The following is a 21,876-nucleotide window of genomic DNA, read 5'->3' as shown; positions in this document are numbered from 1 at the left end:
CAAAAACCGAAAGAAATCTCCTTGAGATATACCTACAAATAGAAATTATAAAGAGCTTCCTATAAACTGGAGGAGTTCGAATTTTGCCGGAGTTCGTATCATTTTTGCAAAATATAATTTGTGACTTTCTTCGCGTGGACTACACAAACATCAAACCCCTATTTTAAACAGGCAGGGCTGAATTTTCAAAAATTCTTTCGCAGCGGATGTCTACGCCGTAATATCCTGTCTGCATGCCTTTCAGCATGATCCGTTGATAGATCAGTCAGTCAGTCAGGTTTTCCTTGATGGTGATATCAAACAACTCTTTTTTTGTCTTTGAAAAACAAAATGAATCAAAAGTGACGAACATACACTCCGAATGTACAGTCTGTTGTCACCTTTACAACTATTTTGTTGTCTTTCTTTAGTAATTTGGCGCTTAGCCTGCTTGCATGCTTTGACTCTATCTGTCAAATGGAAAACCAAGAGTGAAAGAGACGTTATAGGTAACTAACGCCCGCAATACATCTGCGTTAATTTCGGTTTTAAAAACTCCCGGAAAAATCAAAGAATAAGGTACCAACCTTATTCTTTGATTTTTCCGGATAAAAAGTAGCTTATATTCGTCCTTAATATGCTCGCTATTTCTGTATCAAACAATCACTCAAATCAAAAAAAAATCACTTTTGCGGATGGGTCGTAAAAATCTGACTAACAGACAGACATACTTTCGCATTTGTAATATCAGTAGGAATTTTACATACTAAAATGATTAATTCTAACTTCTAAACTTATGTCTATGCAATCAAAATGGCCGCGCTTACCACTAACCATGGACATAATAAGTAATAATTCTTCAGATCAGGAAAACAGAAGCTTAAAGCAAGAATGCAACAAAGTAAAATTCCACTAGCAAGTGACTAACAGACAAATGCCAATCTGATTAGATGCATTTCGCTGTCTGCGGCCGCCCTTAGTATTTTTTGATACTGTCAAAGAAAGGAGACTGGGAAAAGTTTTAAGAATCTCTTAACTCTGTTTTAGTACCTAAATAATATATTCGACGTGAAAGGAATGAAAATATGAAAAAGGTTTCTCTTGAAAACGTTTTCAAAGAAAAATATTTTCTTTTACTATTGGTTAATTCGTCGACTTCAAAGGACATGTACATCTGGAGAGCATTAATTTTTTTATTTATCAAGATACGAGTTAGCCTTTGACTGCAATCTCACCTGGTGGTAAGTGATTATGCAGTGTAAAATGGAAGCGGACTAACCTGAAACGGGTATGGCAGCATAATTTTGCCAAACGTTTATTGAATGAAACTTTGTTGTTTTGCTTTTTGTGAATTGATGGGTCGCTAGCACTTTTATCTAAAACACTGCAAGTTAATGACGGATCTGTCTGTGATTTAGTAAATTAATTTTTTTTCGTGAACACATTTTTTTTAATGATGCAACCATGTAGGTTTTCTTGACAGACAAGACGGACATACAACAAAGTAAGAGTTCCTATTTTTATTGAGGTACAGAACCCTAAAAAATTTAAATGACTATGACATACAGACAGACGAACAGTTGGACAAAACTAAAAGTATTCTTTGTTTCATCGTCGAGGCTATCCAGCTCCTCGACAACACAGACCTAAAACATAGACTTAAAAGGACTAAGCTTTTTGAGCTAGTGTAGTTATAGTGTTAGTGCAGTGTAAAGAACACAAGAAAGAACAAAGTGAAAATTTAGTGCTAGTGCAATTTAATGAACACAAGAACAAAGTGTCTTAAAATAATAACTAACGATAAACTAAGAAATATGTCAATGGACGGACTCTTAGATATAAGTACTTTTATAAGTTTAGGTTAACATAATATTACTTATTAGCTTTACTCGTAGGCTAGATTGTAATCCTAATAAAGTACTACTGTCAGTACTTTATGGTTATAAAAAAAATATCTTTGTTTCACTATGGACTAAAAAGACCCAAAACCATTCACCCACTTTCCGAAAAAGCCGACACTCTCCAGTAATTCAATTGGTACATCCAGAGTAAGAGACATTCATTGCGGTGAGAGGAGCATTTTCTTAAAAGGCTGTCCATAAGGAGCCCCCGATCCACAGTCATTACTTATGCATTAACCTGGCCGCCTCAGTAATCGGTCCCCCAGGGTACCTCCTCGCATGATTTTATTTTACCACTTACCCGCATAAACCTCCCTTTCCCAAAACGAGTTTTGACAATGTATCCGTTACGATATTGTAATTGTTTTACGTGATCAGAATTCGTTTGTAGGCTTGGCGGGAGTGGTGTGGGTTTGTTTGTCCTGTAGTTATAAGTAGTTGTTGAAAATGAATTAATTAATTAATGAATATACTTTTACTGTACACCACAAAATTAGTACAGAAAACACAATATACAAAGCAAAACAAAAATATTGGCTGGTACAATGTGGCGGCCTTGTCGCTATCTAGGGATCTCTTCCAGGCAACCATCGAAAATCTGCTTTGTTGATTTAATACTTTTCTTAATCAGCAGCGGCTCACCGGTTCCGGCTTTGAGTCCTGGGTCAAGCCAAAAGGTTAGGTTTTTCTATCAATAGTGCGTTAAATGACGAGTGTCTGGCTATGCAGTTTGGCGAGATATAAATTGTTATCATACTTGTATGTACATATAAATAAATTAAAAAAAAAACATATAATTCCGAATACGCTCATATTATGACGCTTACTGCTGCTGTCAGCGCAAAAATGGCGAAAAACAAGTTGCTTCAAAAGCAGGCCGGCAATCGCAGATCCAGTGTACCTACTTGTATTAGTAGAGGTCAGTGTTGCGAGGGCGCCAAGCCTTGGGGAACAATTTGAGTCCTACAGGTTAATGCATAAAAATAACGGTTGTATGGATCCAAAGCTCATGGATAGCTTTTTAAGGGAATTTTATCCCACCCTTTTGAAGGTATAGCAATTGAATTACCTGTGCGTTGGTTTTTCTGAAAGCGGACGAAGGGTTTTGGGGTTATTTCGGGCGTTTCTGAAGGAAATTGGGGCTATTTAAGATGAAGTAGTGCGGTTCTTTTGAAATGTCTTCAAAGTAAAGGAAGTGTTTGTCAATTTGACGCGAATTTTTATTTATTTAATCACTAATGAAAGTTACCGTTATTTTAAGTAATTTATATGGTAACCTTAAACCGAGCTTTTACTATGTAAGTGATTGAGGATGTAAGTCTAGATGTAAGAGTGCAAATATGGAAAAAAACGATATGACACTTTCCTAAACCATATTTTTTTTGGTAGTAATCCCGAGTTCGAGCCTCTAGACTAAAAAAGTTTGTAGGTTTCTCTAGCAAGAAATTTTCATATAGCAGCCAAAAGTAGGAAAGTTGGCAGTTTTACACCTTATGCCTTGGAATGCACGTAAAGTCTTGCGCCTGATCTGCCTCCGGTTGTGTCAGATTGCCATCCCATCCAACTATGAGAGCTAGAAGAAAGAAAGCTCTCCTGTATTTGCGCACGGTACTTGAAACTTATTAAACTGAAATTCGTTCAGAAGAAAATTAGCCCTAGTTTCAATTTCTCTCGATTTGTTTATTTTCAGCTTTCTGTCGTTCACTATTCAAGCAGTAACAAAACATTTATTTATTTTTAACCCCCGACCAAAAAAGAGGGGTGTTATAAGTTTGACGTGTGTATCTGTGTATCTGTCTGTGGCATCGTAGCTCCTAAACTAATGAACCGATTTTAATTTAGTTTTTTTGTTTGAAAGGTCGCTTGCGGATCGAGAGTGTTTTTAACTACATATACCTAATCCAAAAAAATCGGTTCAGCTGTTAGAAAGTTATCAGCTCTTTTCTAGTTAATGTAAACCTACACTTGTCAGGCGTGTTATAAATGTCATGTCAAATATAAAAACGTCGAAAAAAATGCAGGAAGGAAGCCAAAAGAGGAGTCACTAAAAGTATAGGTAATAGATCGAAAGCAATTCGAGGTTTTTACTCCACACAACATGCAAATAGAAACAAAAAAGACACAATACCTCCCGCAGAGGTGTAGGCACGTCTGCATCAATCTTCAGTGGGAATGTGACACGCCATTATAAATCTCATTGAAGATACGCCGTCATCCATCAGCGAAAGGAAATGAAGTCCCGTACGGGCGTACCAAACGCAACAGCTACTGGGTATAAATCCCGCTTCTGACTTACCTACTCCACATTCAAGCTTTAGTTAGCTATTATTTGGAATGGACTTAAAAAAGAGATTGCACAGTTTACGTTCCCACGTAAGCTTTAATATTTCTGCTTTGCAACTATAAATTTTTTACTTGCAACTTTAGAATTTTTTCTTCCTAAGTAACTCGGATTTTTATCGAACGGAAGCTACATTCATACTTCGTGTAACCTGTGAATAATGTGATTTCACCACAAGTGAAATCACATTATTTACATAGGTAAGCCTTTTAAAACAAACATTACCCTACCACACCTTTACACTCTGGTTCAAACATTGACTCTGTAAAGAGACAAGCACAATACAAAATCACGGAAATTGCGAATGCCTCGGGCGTTTTTGCATTTAAATTGCATTATTGGCTGCAATATCATGATTGAGCGCTAATACGTAGACCAATTACTCTCTTTGAGCTGTTTAGGGGTGCATGCTTTCATTGACTCATTGTCAGTTCGCATCCAATTGTTGTGCTCGTATAGTTAGTTATACCTAAATATGAGATTTTTTAACGTATTTCAGGTAAAGTTTATGATAAAGTAATTATTAATTACTAGCTGACGCCTGCGACTTCGTTCGCGTGGATTTAGGTTTTTCGAAATCCCGTGGGAGTTCTTTGGTTTTCCGGGATAAAAAGTAGCCTATGTGCTAATCCAGGATATTAACTATCTCCATTCCGAATTTCAGCCAAATCCGTTCAGTAGTTTTTGCGTGAAGGAGTAACAAACACACACACACACACACACACATACAAACTTTCGCCTTTATAATATTAGTGTGATAGTGTGATTTTCCTACCAAATCTGTGATACTTATTATGATAAATATAATTTAGTATGTGGAAAATACCTTCGAAAGATATATAAAATTATAACTGACTATTATGAATTATACCGCCCGCCCTCCCACTGCTAAAGATGCAGGAAAAGTCAACCACCAAACAAGCAATACGCACCACCACCACGCAGCACCACACAAATCCCAAAACCACTCGACGCACGTTTCGCACGTGCATGTTTAGCAGCGATAGGGCGGGTGGTGCATATCGCATGCTGCATGTTGTCACCATACAAAGTCTGGTTTAGCGGATTATAGCAAATTAAGCTTTTGGTCCCTTGTATATCATGGACTTCCGCAAAGTAACGCCTGCTTCTATACAACATCATAACAACAACAATGTGACGATACGAAAACAACTAACGTTTTTAACCCCCGACCCAAAAAGAGGGGTGTTGTAAGTTTGACGTGTGTATCTGTGTATCATGCATATCTATCTGTGGCATCGTAGCTCCTAAACTAATGAACCGATTTTAATTTAGTTTCTTTTTGTTTGAAAGGTGGCTTAATTGAGAGTGTTCTTAGCTATAATCCAAGAAAATTGGTTCAGCCGTTTGAAAGTTATCAGCTCTTTTCTAGTTACTGTAACCTTCACTTTTCGGGGGTGTTATAAATTTTTAATTTACACTTGTATCGTTCTGTACTGTCAAATCTCTGTTTAAGACACGAAGGTATTTCAAAGCAAATAATTTTATTGAATAAATTATTAATTAATTAAATCATTAATTCATTCTAATACCTGGCACAGACGAAATTACCGTTATCGCGAACAACAGTGTAGTCAACACAGGCAGACATCCGCATCACTATTCCGTCCTCAAGATACATCTTCGCCCACGCTGTCACCTCGGTCGCCCGCGACTAATTCAAAACATTAATTTTCCTAATGGAGTAAGTCTCCCACCTAAGCCGAGCGACAGGAAACGTACCACCTAGGTTTCGCCGGGCGTAAACACAGACAGACAGACAGGCTTACCAAACCAAAATCGCTTGCCAAAGGCTTGGCAGGCGATTGCCATTCCCATGCATTGGTACTGTGCACGTATATTCGATTGAATATTAAAATAAAATAAAATAATAAAAATATTTTTATTCAATTAATTTAACTGTGGGCCTTTGTTGCCTGATAAAATAAAGATATTTTAATTTTTTATTATTAAACTTATACAATTACTTTTGGATCGTCAAATGCATCTACCACTGATTCAGAATGCCTTTCCTACCAAGAAGAACCAGCAAGAAACTCGGATTGCTCTTTTCAAAAATTTGATATAGAATATAATGCCATGTATGAAAGTAATTGAAATCCCATGCATTTATATTCAAATTCAAAATATTTTTACTCAATTAGACTTTGTCAAGAGCATCTAGTACTGGTTCGGAAGGCCTTTCCTGCCGAGAAGAACTAGCAAGAAACACGGCGGTTGCTCTTTTCAAAGATTTGATGTACTTACAATTATGCCATGCATAAAAGTAATTGAAGTCCCGCGCATTGCTGGCGCGAGCTGCAGATCCAATCCACGCTCTTTTAATCATTTACAGCATCTTCAATTGTATAATACCTATGCTTTTTCCATATTTGAGAGTTCACCATAATGTTGTCAAAAGATGAGTGAAGTGTGCCAGTCTACATTGTGCCAGCCTCATGGACTATGGCCTAACCCTTTTCATTCCGAGAGGAACTCCGTACTCAGGGGTGAATGATGATGATCCAGGATTGGAAACCCGGAACCCCCAAGGACAATCTGGAGTTTTAACCACTAGGCTTTTCCGCTCTTTTATTATTTTATTATTATACTAGCCGATGCCCGCGACTTCGCCCGCGTGGATTTAGGTTTTTCGAAATCCCGTGGGAACTCTTTGATTTTCCGGGATAAAAAGTAGCCTATGTGCTAATCCAGGATATTATCTATCTCCATTCCAAATTTCAGCTAAATCCGTCCAGTAGTTTTTGCGTGAAGGAGTAACAAACATACACACACACACACACACACACACACATACAAACTTTCGCCTTTATAATATTATAGTGTGATCCGTATTAATATGTACAGGCTGTAGCAGAAACGTTTCAAAAGTCAACTTTGTTGCATTGTGGTTTATGACATGAGTTAAAAGTTTTATACTTGCATATGAATGAAGAATGTTTTATGAAGCAATTTCAGCGTCGTGTGTTATTGTTGATTCGTAGTTCGTACTCATTCCGCTATTATTTCTGGTGTGAATTTTTATTAGATGAATTATGTTTTTGAGCGTGAAAAAGCAACGTGTCCAATGCAGTGTTAGTAGTATTAGATTTTATAACTCGTTAAGTTGTAGTAGATGTAAATCGATGTTTTTCGCGTTCAATAATTATTATATATAGGGTGTTAAAAATCTGCTAAGACATGAAAACAATCTTTCCCCTTTTCCGTCTTTACTTATGTTTAAGGGCCGGCCTCCACCTAAGCGCAGAGGAGAGGAGATGTGTTCCAATCAGATTCATAATAGATGACGAAAAAATTATCCCGTCATCTTTTAAAAATCTGATTGGTTGGCTGTACACATTTCCTCTCCGCTCCACTATATTTTATTTTCAGGACCCCCGTTTTTTTTCCTTATAATTATAAAAAATTACTAACTTCTAATTAATGACTATCGCTTGTAAATTAAACCGTAACAAAAATAACAAGTCAAAGCTCTCAAAAGCAAAAAATCTTGCCATTAGGATTTACATAAATTGATTTTTTAGGTATGTTTCACATTGAATATTTATATATGTGTTAAAATCTGCTAAGACGTAAGAGAACTACAAAAAACTTAATTACAATACTCTTCCCCCTTTCCCGTCTTTTCTTTCTTACTTCAGCAAACCGTTTAACGTATACACGCCCGCCTTTGTTACAGCAACGTCCAAAAGCGCTCTCCCAACAGAATCAAGCTGCGCTCTGAAAAATCCTTTGATACTATTATTCTTTTCAAGACCCCGTTTCTTTCTTCAAACTTAAATCCACATTCACGCTCTCAACACCTGAATATCACGGCTTGCATTTGCATCTCGGAATACGCTTTTTAAAGCAAAACACCATCATACAAATGGTTGCCGCGCTCTCTTAGCATTTATCAAGATAATAAGTATTGCGCTTTTAACGTTATATTTTTCGGTTTTCTTTTTACACTCGGCCCGATTTATATGTAAACTTTCTAAAGTTGGTTAGATACTTACTACGGTTTAATTATTTACTGAGCTTCAGAGTATTTTATTTAAAAAACTCCATCAAATCAGAATAATATTATGAGTAGTACATTCATTTTTTAACCCCCGACCCAAAAAGAGGAGTGTTATAAGTTTGACGTGTGTATCTGTGTATCTGTGTAACTGTCTGTGGCATCGTAGCTCCTAAACTAATGAACCAATTTAAATTATTATTTTTTTGTTTGAAAGGTGGCTTGATCGAGAGTGTTCTTAGCTATAATCCAAGAAAATCGGTTCAACCGTTTGAAAGTTATCAGCTCTTTTCTAGTTACTGTAACCTTCACTTGTCGGGGGTGTTATAAATTTTTAATTCACATTTGTTGTACCTTTCGTTAAAATTGGTTAAACAGATGGGCCGTGAAAAACTAGCAGACAGACGGACAGATGGACAGACATACTTTCGCACAGTTATGTGTATGTATATCTGTGTCCAGATGAAGCGGACAGTATTAAATTTTTCATACAAGATCCTGCCATGCCCCGATCAAACGCAAAGACCGTCATAAAATAAATCATGCCTAATGAGCCATTACAATTTAATCGCTTCCACTTATAACTTGGCAACACTCGCATACCCCTGACGAAGATTTGTTACATGAAATGCGTTTAATAGGTAAAAAGGCTCGCTTTATACCTCGCTTATATTTTATTCAAGCACCATGAGTACCGTGGAATACTCTCTAATGAATTTTGTGAAGATCCCGCGATTTTGACATGTCTTTTTGTGCTTTTGAGTCGAAAGAATATGAAAAGATGTTTTTTTTTTTGTAAAAAGTTACAAATATCTCCTTTAAAGATTAAACATTATTACGGCTGTCTTTTATATTATTTGTAGGTGGTGCTTGCGACTTCGTCCGCATGGATTTAGGTATTTTAAAAATCTCCTGGAAACTCTTTCATTTTTCAGGACAAAAAGTTTTTGGGATGCGGTATACCTCTGTACCAAATTTTTTCAAAAACAAAAGTATAGGTCAGTCGTAGCTTTAGTTTTAAAACATAATTAATTATCACCGCTACATCGTTGTTTGACACTCAGGAAGTGTACAATTTTAATAAATGACTTTGACTTTGACTTTGTCGTATGGGTTGTAGTACAAACCTTTACCTTTCAGACAAACCAGCCTGCAAACGTGTACTGGTCAGTGCCTAGTGGTCATATAAAAATAGGACATTCGCAATTACATGGCGTCACACTTCCCCTCCGACGCTTGCCACGTCATACAGCGGCCTGCTTTGTTATTTTCGCGTTGTTAGCGATTGCCATTATAGACTGAGAGACGGTGGACTATTTTCAAAAAGACAAAAAAGGTAAAGTGTTCGGGACACTGCGTGCTAACCGGAAACTGTAACATCAGACGTCAGCTGCAGTATAAGGAAATCTTGAGCCACATACTTACATCTAAGACAGAGCTCCATTGGGTGTCTCTTAATATCATCCACACAGAACTGCACCTCATATTATGAAGTCAAACATTTTTGGTCGGGGAAGGCTTCTAACTTACATCTTAACAACCAGACCGTCATGTTTGCATAGTACAGTATCTATTTACTCACATTTTGTTTGGTTTTTTACCAGGCATTTATATATTTCGGTTTTCAAAATAAGTCAAAATTTCGACAGTTACTATTTCTGTACTTCTTCTTCTTAGTAGTATCTCAGATTAGAATCCAATTTTCCAGGCAGGATTATAGTACCTACTAAGTGAAAAAAGTAAGGTAAACTATTTTTTTTTACTTAAAGATCTTGTCAGTTTTAGGTTGTTATGCTAAGATGGTTTTATTATCAAGCCTTATAAAACACTTAGTAGCTATTTGAAGCAACCCTAAATTTTGCATCATTTAAAAGTCAACACAATACTTGGATGAAACGTTCAAAAACCTGCAAGAATCGTCAGGAGAGCATCATCGGAAGAGCTGATTGAACCAAAGTGGTACAGGACAGGCTTAAGCATGTGCAACTTCTAGTATCTGAACCCAATAGTTACTTTTTAGGTCACTGAATCAACTGATGTAAGCAAGTTTAAAATACTTGAACCAATAGGACACTGGCTCCTAGACTAGTCACTACACACGACACAGCCGATACCTTTTTTATTTGTACTCGTTATCCTAACGAAAACAATGTGAAATTGACAGCGCCCTCAGGCCCGTTGATTTCGATCGCGCTTGCCGTCTCATTTAGTGTTTTTACGACCTCCTTACAGACATTACACCCCAGTGTTTGCTTTTCTTTTCTTTATGCCTTTATATCTACGTCTTATATCTTGACTGAAAGTGGTAATAACCTAGTAGATAGGGGGTTTGATCTCGGGCACGCACCTCTAACTTTTCGGGGTTACTTATGTGAATCCTCACGGTTTATGAGTATCGTATATTACCATCAGGATTGAAGAGTTTGGACCTGAAGTTCAATCATAAAGTCGTTGTTTTGTACCTGAAATATCAATTCACCATCAGAATCTAATCTTCATGGTGTATGTAGGAGTTTTATATCCTGTGATTTTTTGGTTAACTGTATTTTGAACTGGGAGATTATAAACAGTTGGTAGGCTTAACGCGCGTCTTCCGAAGAAGGCGCGTGTTGTTTACTCCGTGTAGGCACGGCTTAGTTGAAAGTTAGCGGAATCCTCAGTACGTGACGTAATTAAGGATCGGGTCCTCGAGGCATTCCTCGGCTTACTGCGCTTTGCTTTCAGACTAAGGAGGCCATATTTATTGCTTGTGCTTAAACAGAGATTACTAGTTTGTTAGTTTTAGTACTCAATGTACTTTGTATTGAGCGGTTCGTGATAATGTTTTAATTGAAGCTTCTTGAGTAATATGTCAATATCAAGGAGCGAACTGAAAGATGAAAAGTCATCAGTAGATCATATCTTACAGACCTTTAGCACTTGTCATACAGCGTAGATACCTTATTTCAATTAAGTATCATCTTATGCCCTCGCCTCGGCCTTCAGTGAAAACTTATCTATCTGTCTCTAAAGCCGCTTCTTTTAATATCCGATACCTAAGCCCTGTCCACCCATATAATGCGTAAACAAGTGTAAATTAAATACACACGTCAAACTTATAACACCCCTCTTTTAGGGTCGGGGTTAAAAAGGAAAAACTGACTGACTGACTGATCCATCAACGCACAGCTCAAACTACCAGATGGATCGGGCTGTTTGGCACGCAGATAGCTATTATGACTATTGGCGTCACTCAGAAAAGCAGGTATTATTTAAATATTTTTATCGAATTATTGGAATGTCCTCTCAAACCAACACAAAAAACATCAGGTTCAATGTGTAGAGGTTATCCGAGAGTTTTAATCTAAAAAAACTAATGCCAAAATAAATGATTTAATTAGAGCGTGATTGCTATCACAACATCTAATTATCCAGTTCACAATACAAAAACCGAAAATATGCGATATCGCCCCGAATCTCGGAAGGAGACTAAACTAAAATGACTAAACCTTCGAAACACCCGTATTTATGCAAGTTCAATCTTGTTGACCTCCTAGCAACAGATTGTATGACATCGAATGAGCCAAATATCGATTTTATCAAACTACCTGCATTAGGTAAATTAATAATTTTATATTATTTTTGACAACTCAAATCAATATTTTAAAAATAACCTTACAGTTCGGCCGTCCTGAATTTAACACGTCCTCGTGTTTCTAATCAATCTTGTCATGTCAGTCGCGGGCTTCCCTGCCCTAAGTCAAATCCAAATCATGGGCTATCCTGCCCTCCGTCAAATCATTAAAACCTATCCATGAACTGCCGAACTATCAGTTTTAATATCAAATCAATAATAAATCCAAACGACTAACCTCTCATTCGATGTACACGAAATCTGAATTACTTACTGCAAGTTACTTTCCACTTCACAAAAGACTAAATTCTTTAAAAAAAAAACTAAAAATTTTAATCACCAAATCAAACTCAATAAAAATTTTAATCAAATGTGGGTTGTTTACAAAAAGATACCAAAGCGAAATTAAGACAACGTGAGACACGTCCCGCTTCTGAATTATTGGCGTCACTCAGAAAAGCAGGTATTATTTAAATATTTTTATCGAATTATTGGAATGTCCTCTCAAACCAACACAAAAAACATCAGGTTCAATGTGTAGAGGTTATCCGAGAGTTTTAATCTAAAAAAACTAATGCCAAAATAAATGATTTAATTAGAGCGTGATTGCTATCACAACATCTAATTATCCAGTTCACAATACAAAAACCGAAAATATGCGATATCGCCCCGAATCTCGGAAGGAGACTAAACTAAAACCTTCGAAACACCCGTATTTATGCAAGTTCAATCTTGTTGACCTCCTAGCAACAGATTGTATGACATCGAATGAGCCAAATATCGATTTTATCAAACTACCTGCATTAGGTAAATTAATAATTTTATATTATTTTTGACAACTCAAATCAATATTTTAAAAATAACCTTACATGACGCAGACATCCACTAAGTAAGGATTTTTGAAAATTCAGCCCCTAAGTGGGTAAAATTGGGTTTTAAAATTTGTGTAGTCCACGCGTAATTGAGGGTATAAGCTAGTAAAATTATATTATAGCAAAAATACCTATCCTCGTTGGCTCGTTGCCTTATTATTTTTGCATTTGACTTATCTCATTTCAATTTTTCTTTGCAAGTGTACTGGAGTGGTACAAGAATTGCGTAGCATTATACGGAGAAATGAAATAACAAAGATATTAAACCTGACTCGAGTAAAGCATTCAGAAGAAAATATTCAAAACGCATCTCAGCGTTTGTTTATTGAAATAATGAGCAAGAAATAATATTATCTTGCGTTAGGGATGATTTACATTAGGACAATGCCAGGCATGAATCTTTTCTCTCTGTACTAAGTTTTGTCACCATTGGTAATAAGAGTGGATCTTGAAATGTTGACAGACAGATAGACATAATATGCATCTATGTGTATATATATGCAATTGCATTTATATGACATAAAATGTATTAGTATGACTATAGGATTCAATTGAATTCGGCGGGAGTCAAACCTGTTATCCAAGTAAGACAAGCACTGAGTAAACGGTCGGTTCTTATATCGGTCAGTAAGTGGATATAAAAAGCGGAAGACACTTTTCCTCACTCGCTTTTACGAGCTCTTGTGGTTTTACGATATTTAAGCTTTTATGATAAATGAAAATTGTAGTTTGTGTTGAGTAAAAATAAAGGGCCAAGATTAGACGTAAGTACACATACTTATATTATTAGAAGTACTATAAAGATTTACAATCGTAAACATTGATATTACAGTAGGTAGGTATCTCTTTAGGAGAAATTACTTTTTGTGGTCATAGCACACATACAGGGTATTTCAAAACGCTAACAAAAATAGCATTACTATACTACCTTATCACAAATAGTGATTTAGTATTTTCCAAACCCGCATTGTATAGCGTGCAAAACTCGGGTCAATACCCCACCTACAACGCTACGATTTCGTTGACCTCTAGCGCCAGTTAGATGTTTTATTTGCAATATATTGTGAACTTTTAAAAATACAGGATTAAAAAAAATCGTAGTTTTTTTTAAATCTTGTTTTATATGTTAATGTTTAAATAATGATCTCAAAGGTGTGTGAAATCTGCTAATCTGCACTTATCCAGCGTGGTGGAGTATGATCGGACCTTTCTCAATTTGAGAATATATCCAAGCTCCAAGAAGTAGTTCCAATGAGGGTTGATCGTGATGATGATGATTTTTTTTTCTTCGTGGGAGGAAAAAATACCTACGGACTTCTGACTGCTGGCAGGGTCTGTCCGACTCGCACGGACTAAAATGACCTCCCCATGTCTGCCAAGGTGAGCACGGAACTGCGTGGCATTACGTCATGCTGACCTCCTAAATCTCTATCTTCTCCTTTTCTTCTTTTTCTTTCTCTTCCCTTCACATCATGATAGCCCTTAGCATTCGGCTATATCATGCTAAGGTTTGATGATTATGATACAAAAGCCTTGTTAAAGATGAAAAAGCGCTGATATACGCGGACATATTTTAGCCATGACCTTTTATAAAAGGCTCTAGAATTCATGCCTATGAAATTGACGAGTAATCTAGTTAGCCGAGGCCGAGGGCCGGAAGCGGGGTAATGCCAAATTGTGACTCTCGGACGGTCAAAGGGCCTGGATGTGGACAGATAAATCCAATTTACTGTTTCGACTCTCACAAGCCCTAAATGCTTGTAGCAATTAAACGACGCGTAAAACTCTCTCCCTTTTCAACCCTTTTTTGGACGCGTCCCTGCGGTTGGGGCGACTATTTGGAATGGCTCCGATTTGATTGATACATGTTATAGTATTGTGTAAGGATCAGATTTGTGGTAATGCTTTGAGACTTTTAACAAGCCCGTTTTCAGGAATGTAAATTGTAAATATTCTGAGTGCTTGAAGACTATAGAGTATTCGAACAGTCCGCGTTGCTAATCATACCATTATGGATTCAAGACATGGTCAAAGTCAAACCCATATATTCCAAATAGGTACCATTGTTGATGGTACAAATTTTGATTGTCAATTTTGATTGAAAATATATAAGATGAATTTAATTGAGGTAATGGTGATATTTAGCTAAGTAAACTTAAAACTAAAGCTACGAGGGTTCCAAACGCACTCTTGTCTGAGAAGAGTCCGCAACAAACTCAACCGCTATGTATATAGGTATCTATTTTTTTTATTAAGATACAAGTTAGCCCTTGACTGCAATCTCACCTGGTTGTAAGTGATGATGCTGACTAAGATGGAAGCAGGCTAACCTGGAAGGAACCTGTTTTAATTAAATCCGTACCCTTTTGTTTCTACACGGTATCGTACTGGAATGCTAAAGCACTTGGTGGCACGGATTTGCCGGTAGGGTGGTAACTAGCCGCAGCCGAAGCCTCCCACTAGACACAATTCGAAAAACCGATAGATGCTGGCGTCCAATGATTTGGAATGGCAACCTCGAACCGAAGTCGTTGATCCATCAAAACAACCTCTAGCGTCGACTTGCACTGCGCTTACTGGTATATGTCTTATACTAGGAGATATGTATGCCCCAGCGGCAACCGATTTTGTCATAAATAAATACAAATTCCCAACATTTCATACAAGCATTGCATACAATCGCAGAGATTGAATCCCCTGTGGAGCTTATATCCTACCTATCTCATTTCAGCTGCATATAGGATTATAAAATATACTACAGGTTAATTTCCGGTGAGGTTAGCATTTCGTCTTCGAGGATGGGCCTTTGATAGCGTTTTGAGAAACGTCATTTGCAAGTTGGTTATTGGCAGGTAGATCTTGATACAAAGGCGACAGGATATTGCAGTATTCAAAGGCTTACTACACTTTCAGTTAGTATAAAATATAGTGATGGGCAGGTATGTTACAGTGTACCTATAGCACTTTATACTCCCATATGATATTATAAGATTGGTAGTAGCAAATGATTATCTAAATATATGAAACGAAAATCTAAATATATAAAAAACTGACTGACTAACAGGGGTAACAGAAAAAATTCGGGTTAGAAATTTGTGTAGTCCACGCGGACAAAGTCGCGGGCATTAGGTCGTCTAAAATAAAAGTTTATTCTTGTAGGCACAAATAATAATTATTATTTTCCTATTTTGTAACTTAATTAATTGCTGGTTATACCTGTAAGTATCAGATTTCACGTTTTGCATAGTAATTAATAAAAGTAAAAAAGTAATGATTGCATGTTACCAAAATATAATTCTGTCAAAGCATAGAGTTACAAAATTCGATATCAATTGTCAAAACTCAAAAGCCTATTACCTAATACCCGGCTTGTGGGATGCTCGGCAGTGCCTTTTTCAGTTTTTCTTCTTATTTTTATTTGAATTACTCACGTGCCACCTATTGTACATTAATGGTTCTATGTCAAAAACCTTTACGCAAGTGCTAACAACAATGGTACAGAGTTGCATGAGAAAAATGTATGAAAGCATTCAAGCACCGCATTCAGCTATTCGCATAGAATAAATATTGTGTGGGTCATGTTAATAATATAATTCAGTTTTTCATCATGTAAATAATATCTACCTAATTTTACAACTTTCTGGTACAAATAAATAAAATAAATACTATCTATTTAGGCCTCATTTACACGATAGCTTTTTTAACGTCCGTTAAAAGAGCGTCCAAATAGAACAAATGTATTCCCAAGTTTCTGTTCACACGTAAAAAAAACGTTGACTAATGAATATATACTTGGGAATACATATATTTTGTTCTGTTTGTTGTTTTTAATGAATTTTCTAGTGTACATAAGGCCTTACTGTGTAGGTACAGAAATGGAATGAAAACACGATTAATCTAAATTCGAAGTTAACCTAAAATTGCTTAGGCCTCAGACGCATTAAAATTGACATAGATTCAAATCGATTCCCCAGCGAGCCACGTCATTAGATGGAGGCCTATCGTTCCTCCTCCCAGAGGACATCCGAGGTTAACCTCTGTTTAGTTTAAATCGCCGATAACCCTCCCCGGAGGTAATCAATGTGATTTTACCGTTGCTACATTGATTAAGTCGGAGGGCGTGAAATTAAACCGGTCTCGTTTATAATAACAAAGATAGAAACGTTATATTGCTCTAGTAGTTATACATCAATCCGTCCACGTAATATTATTCAATTGGCATTTATATGAAACTAGCTTATACCCACGACATCATCCGCGTGTTTTATACTTTCAAACCTATATTTTACCCCGTAGGGGTTGAATTTTTTAAAAATCCTTTCTTAATGGATGTCAACGTCATAATAGCTATCTGCATGCCAAATTTCAGCCTGATCCGCTCAGTAGTTTGAGCTGTACATTAATAGATTAGTCTGTCAGTTAGTCACTTTTTAGGTTTCCGTACCTAAAAAGGAAAAAAAGGAATACGATCACTTTGTTGTCTGTATTTCTATCTGTTATGTCACTTGATTTCCTAGTAAAAATAAATTGATAACACGTACTTAGTGCATGACATTTTTTGCATGAAAAAAATTACATAAATCAAAAACATTGTATTACTAACGTTCATTAAATAGTTTGTTTTAGTAGGTATGCGCTGTTACCAAGGTAAATGATAATAACTGCCTACAGTTTCAAATTCCAAGCAACCCTGATTAACGACCGAATTTTATTAAAACTTACACAACCGAAACACCAAAATTTCTATTGGTCTCGTTTCTTTACAAAAGTTGAGTTGACAGAGTTTGTTATCGAACACAATTCGTGGAAAGAAAACAAATAATGCTTCTATAGTCCTAAACAATCGTTTTCGTATCGCGATAATTCAATAACAGTACCAACACTTAGCATGGGTTTGCACGGCTCGTTGGCAGATTTCGAGTGTCAAAGCACTAAAACTCCCTATCGTAATGTCGTATTATCTCCAGCCAATTCTAGCAAGTCCGTACCGCTATATCGACACCTGCAATTTAAAACATTGTAACTCATTTTTCACAACTTTTCAGGAGAGCGATTTAAACATTCAAAATATTCTCACTTTGTTCCTAAAAGTCCTAGCGTCTTCCAATTTTGTAAATATAAGTAAAAAGGGATTATCTACATTTCTGTATGACTAATAATTGTTGTTTACTGTATTTTATATGTTTTTATGACTTACAATGATTTTTCATTAAAAACTGGTTTCCAAATTACAGTTGTAACTCAGACATACAGTGCAATTTAGTAGGGCAATAACTAATTTACCGAGAAAAATAATTGTAAGTCTGAGTTACAATGGATAATATTTATTTTAATACATAGTTGGAGTTACCATAAAAATAAAAAATTAATTAATTTGCATTGTTTTTATTATTATAGTTCCAAAATATCAAAATAAACCTAAAGTTAATCAATCTTTACATTTAGGTTTACATAGGTTATAAATTTTACAAAGTAAAGTAACAATAATCATAGATTTTCAATTATTTTAATAAGCGTTTAAGGACGTACAACAGTTGCCTTTAGGCTTTATTGTTTTTGCGTGGAAGTAGGGGAAAATTGTTTTTTGTGACAGAGTGATGGCTTGCTTTACCCTCCAATTTCACGCAGCTACATTAAAGTTAGACAGAAACTGTAAACTGTGAATAATAGACATTTTAAATCTTCATTGAAAATTAACCATCAATGAATCAGCCTTTACAATTTAGAAAAATGTCTGTGTTACATTCCTATCATACTTTATTTTAGTTGCGTAAACTGGTAGGAGAAGCAAGTCACGCAAGCAATCGCTATGATTCAGAGTTTTAAGACAAAGACAGAGCAATCATTTTCCCTATGCTTTCTCGCAGGTTTATAAATTATTTGCGTGAAAGCGGAGGGAAAATGATCGCTCTATCTTTGTCTTATAACTCTGAGTCAGAGCGATTGCTTGCTTCTCCTTCTAGTTCAAGCAACTACAATAAAGTTTGACAGGAATGTAACACAGACATTTTTGAATCTTCATGGGAACTAGGGATATCAACCAATCACTTTCTAATTTTTATTCAACTAATTAAAATCAGTCATAATAAACCTCGATAATATAATGTAAAGATCCTGTTAAACATGTTTAAATATGTGGGCGCTGGTGGTAGGTGAAGAAAGTGGATAAGCTCTCTCATTGTTTCTTTTACAAAAGATAAGGTATTTTGTTAAAGAACAATGAGTAAGAGCTGTTGCTTTCTTCACCGTTAAATAGCACTTGTAGGGGAGGTTAGGCAGGCGATGAAGAAAACACGAGGTCGAACTAGACGGAAACTATATATTGGTTCACCACTTAGTTTAGGTACAATCTTATAGTTTGACACTTCGTAGGCTTCCAGAACGCCCTGTTCCAGCAGATGTGGATGCAGGAGTTCGTGCCACCTATGAAGGTTGGTAGGTTTCCGGAACGCCCCGTTCCAGCAGATGTGGATGCAGGGGTTCGTGCCACCTATGACGTTGGTACTACTGAAACTAGCGTTTAACTCTGTCCCAACAGATGTGGATGCAGAGTTCGTAACTCGTTTGAGTACCGAGCGAAGGAATCCGGATCTGACTCGGAATTCATTAGGAATTGATTAGATTGATTTGATTAGAATGGTTTTACAAACATATGCTAGCCGATATATACAACTGACCCGCAGTTCACGGTAACGCGAAGTAACAGGTAACTAGCGCCATCTAGTTATCGGGTCGAGTACTGAAATCGGTGTTACAGTCTCCCCCTCTGTCTGCGAAGTCGTCCCGACGAGAGAGACAGGAAGTTAGTTGTAGTCGTTCTTTGGAGATCTTCTTCGATGGCATCGAGGAATTGTCGTTGTTAGCCTTGGTAAGGAATTATTCTCGTCCATCCAATCTCTTAAATCTTCGTTCAGGCTTTGTGTTAACAAAGTGCTTATCCACCCTCCCCCTGCACGGAAACTGCTCCAAGGACAAAGTAGCTTGCTTCCCATTAGGATTGAACACGTTTTTGTTCTTGGTAAGAAAAAATTTGGGTGCGTCGCCATAGTTTTCCAGCTTTCCATAGCATCTTCATATAGAGCATCTAGTACAGGATAATAATCAAAAAGTTCAAAGTGTTTCCTCTTCAGTGGGCTGAGTGTCGAAGAGATGAGCGGACTATAAGGTTAGTCTGACAGCTTATTTGTCTGACTGTTTTCAGGAAGCGAAGGCGAAGATACTGGTTCCATTCTAACAGAACGCATAGTGACAACACTGACATTAAAGTAGTTCAGAAACTCTCTTCACAGAGTTCGTAGATGTTATGTGGCAAGACCCTCATTGTTCTTCATAAGTCGCCTGTAGTCGCGTCGGCCGTTGCGTCGGATCGGCCTCCAGTTGGAGCGCCAATTTGTAGAAGCGTTGGACCAGCCGCACGTTGGATCGCCAATTTATTGAGGTGTTGGACCAGCCCCACGTTGGGCGCCAATTTGTAGGGGAGGTTAGGCAGGCGATGAAGAAAACACGAGGTCGAACTAGACGGAAACTATATATTGGTTCACCACTTAGTTTAGGTACAATCTTATAGTTTGACACTTCGTAGGCTTCCAGAACGCCCTGTTCCAGCAGATGTGGATGCAGGAGTTCGTGCCACCTATGAAGGTTGGTAGGTTTCCGGAACGCCCCGTTCCAGCAGATGTGGATGCAGGGGTTCGTGCCACCTATGACGTTGGTACTACTGAAACTAGCGTTTAACTCTGTCCCAACAGATGTGGATGCAGAGTTCGTAACTCGTTTGAGTACCGAGCGAAGGAATCCGGATCTGACTCGGAATTCATTAGGAATTGATTAGATTGATTTGATTAGAATGGTTTTACAAACATATGCTAGCCGATATATACAACTGACCCGCAGTTCACGGTAACGCGAAGTAACAGGTAACTAGCGCCATCTAGTTATCGGGTCGAGTACTGAAATCGGTGTTACACACTCACATTTAAATATGTTTGACGGGAACTAAGTACAGCAACAAAAAACTTATTCTTTATAATTTATGCATCAAAAAATAGACACAATTAGGTACCTATTAATCAGACTCACTTGCATTTGGTACGTTTGAGCTCAAATGAGGCAAATTTATAAAATAATCATGATAGATATCTGGAATAGCTTTGCTATTGCACAAATTTATTAAATCTTTATATTTTGCAGCAGATATAGGCAAGAGCGCGTTATAAGCCTTTGTAATGTTAATATTTTGATCATTGTTTTGAGGTTCCTTTACACTACGACGAGTACCTGATCGAACAGAAACTTGAGCTATATTTATAGACATCTTAGTGTCACTTAAGAATCATATTGAAAAGTAATTATGTTTGGTAAGCTACTGATAAATTTAATGTGCATAATTTTACTCCAGGTTACTTTTACATTGTTAATATCGCGATCCCAATTTTTGTAAAATCCATCCATCCATCCATCCATCAGCCTGTAAGCGTCCACTGCTGGACATAGGCCTTTCCAAGAGCGCGCCACCAAACACGGTCCTCCGCCTTCCTCATCCACCCGCTCCCCGCCACCTTCTTCAGGTCATCGGTCCAGCGGGCTGGAGGTCGTCCCACACTGCGCTTACCGGTACGCGGTCTCCACTCCAGAACACGTCTGCCCCAACGGCAGACGTGTTCTGGAGTGGAGATTCTTTTTTAAAATGATTTAAAATTCTTTTGTAAAATGATAACAGCTATTTTTAACATTAAAACAGTACAAATTAATTAACAATGCGTAAAACGCCGGCAATGCACGCGTTGTAACTCGATCAAAACAAGAAGTGCGGGGTCGCAGGGAGATGTGGTTGACACGGCATGCATTGTAAGTTTACTTATTAGAACAGGAACGTAAATATACGGCGGAATAAATAATGGTAACAATTTTTTTATTTGAAATGATAATTATATTTTAAGAATGAAAACATCGTAACTCAAGTTACGATGAAAATTGACGAAATATTTTCATTTATGTAAGAAATCTTACCAAGAAAAAAATTGTATCTTATGTTACAATTATTGTTTTGTAAAATTATTATTACTTACCACGGGCAAGTGTGTGTAACTAAAGATACCTTTTTTTCATCGTTAGTGGACGACTAGTTACAATGTTTTTATGCTGGCTAA

General features: G+C 37.0%; 1 protein-coding gene and 1 long non-coding RNA gene across 8 annotated transcripts in view; both read left to right on the top strand.

Moving 5' to 3' along the window:
- LOC123869656 (CUGBP Elav-like family member 4) overlaps positions 1 to 21,876 on the top strand; it is an 895,280-nt gene that overhangs the window by 566,699 nt on the left and 306,705 nt on the right. The gene's annotated exons all lie outside the window — the stretch shown is intronic.
- Positions 8,577 to 21,683, top strand: LOC123869664. Its single transcript, XR_006796938.1, has 3 exons — positions 8,577 to 8,589; positions 15,718 to 15,721; positions 21,447 to 21,683. It is a non-coding gene; the product is annotated as an uncharacterized LOC123869664 (long non-coding RNA).

The sequence above is a fragment of the Maniola jurtina genome, chromosome 11 (genome assembly GCF_905333055.1).
Source record: "Maniola jurtina chromosome 11, ilManJurt1.1, whole genome shotgun sequence".
NCBI lineage: Eukaryota > Metazoa > Arthropoda > Insecta > Lepidoptera > Nymphalidae > Maniola > Maniola jurtina.
Note: the sequence above shows the minus strand (reverse complement) of the source record. Positions and strands in the feature narration are given on the sequence as shown.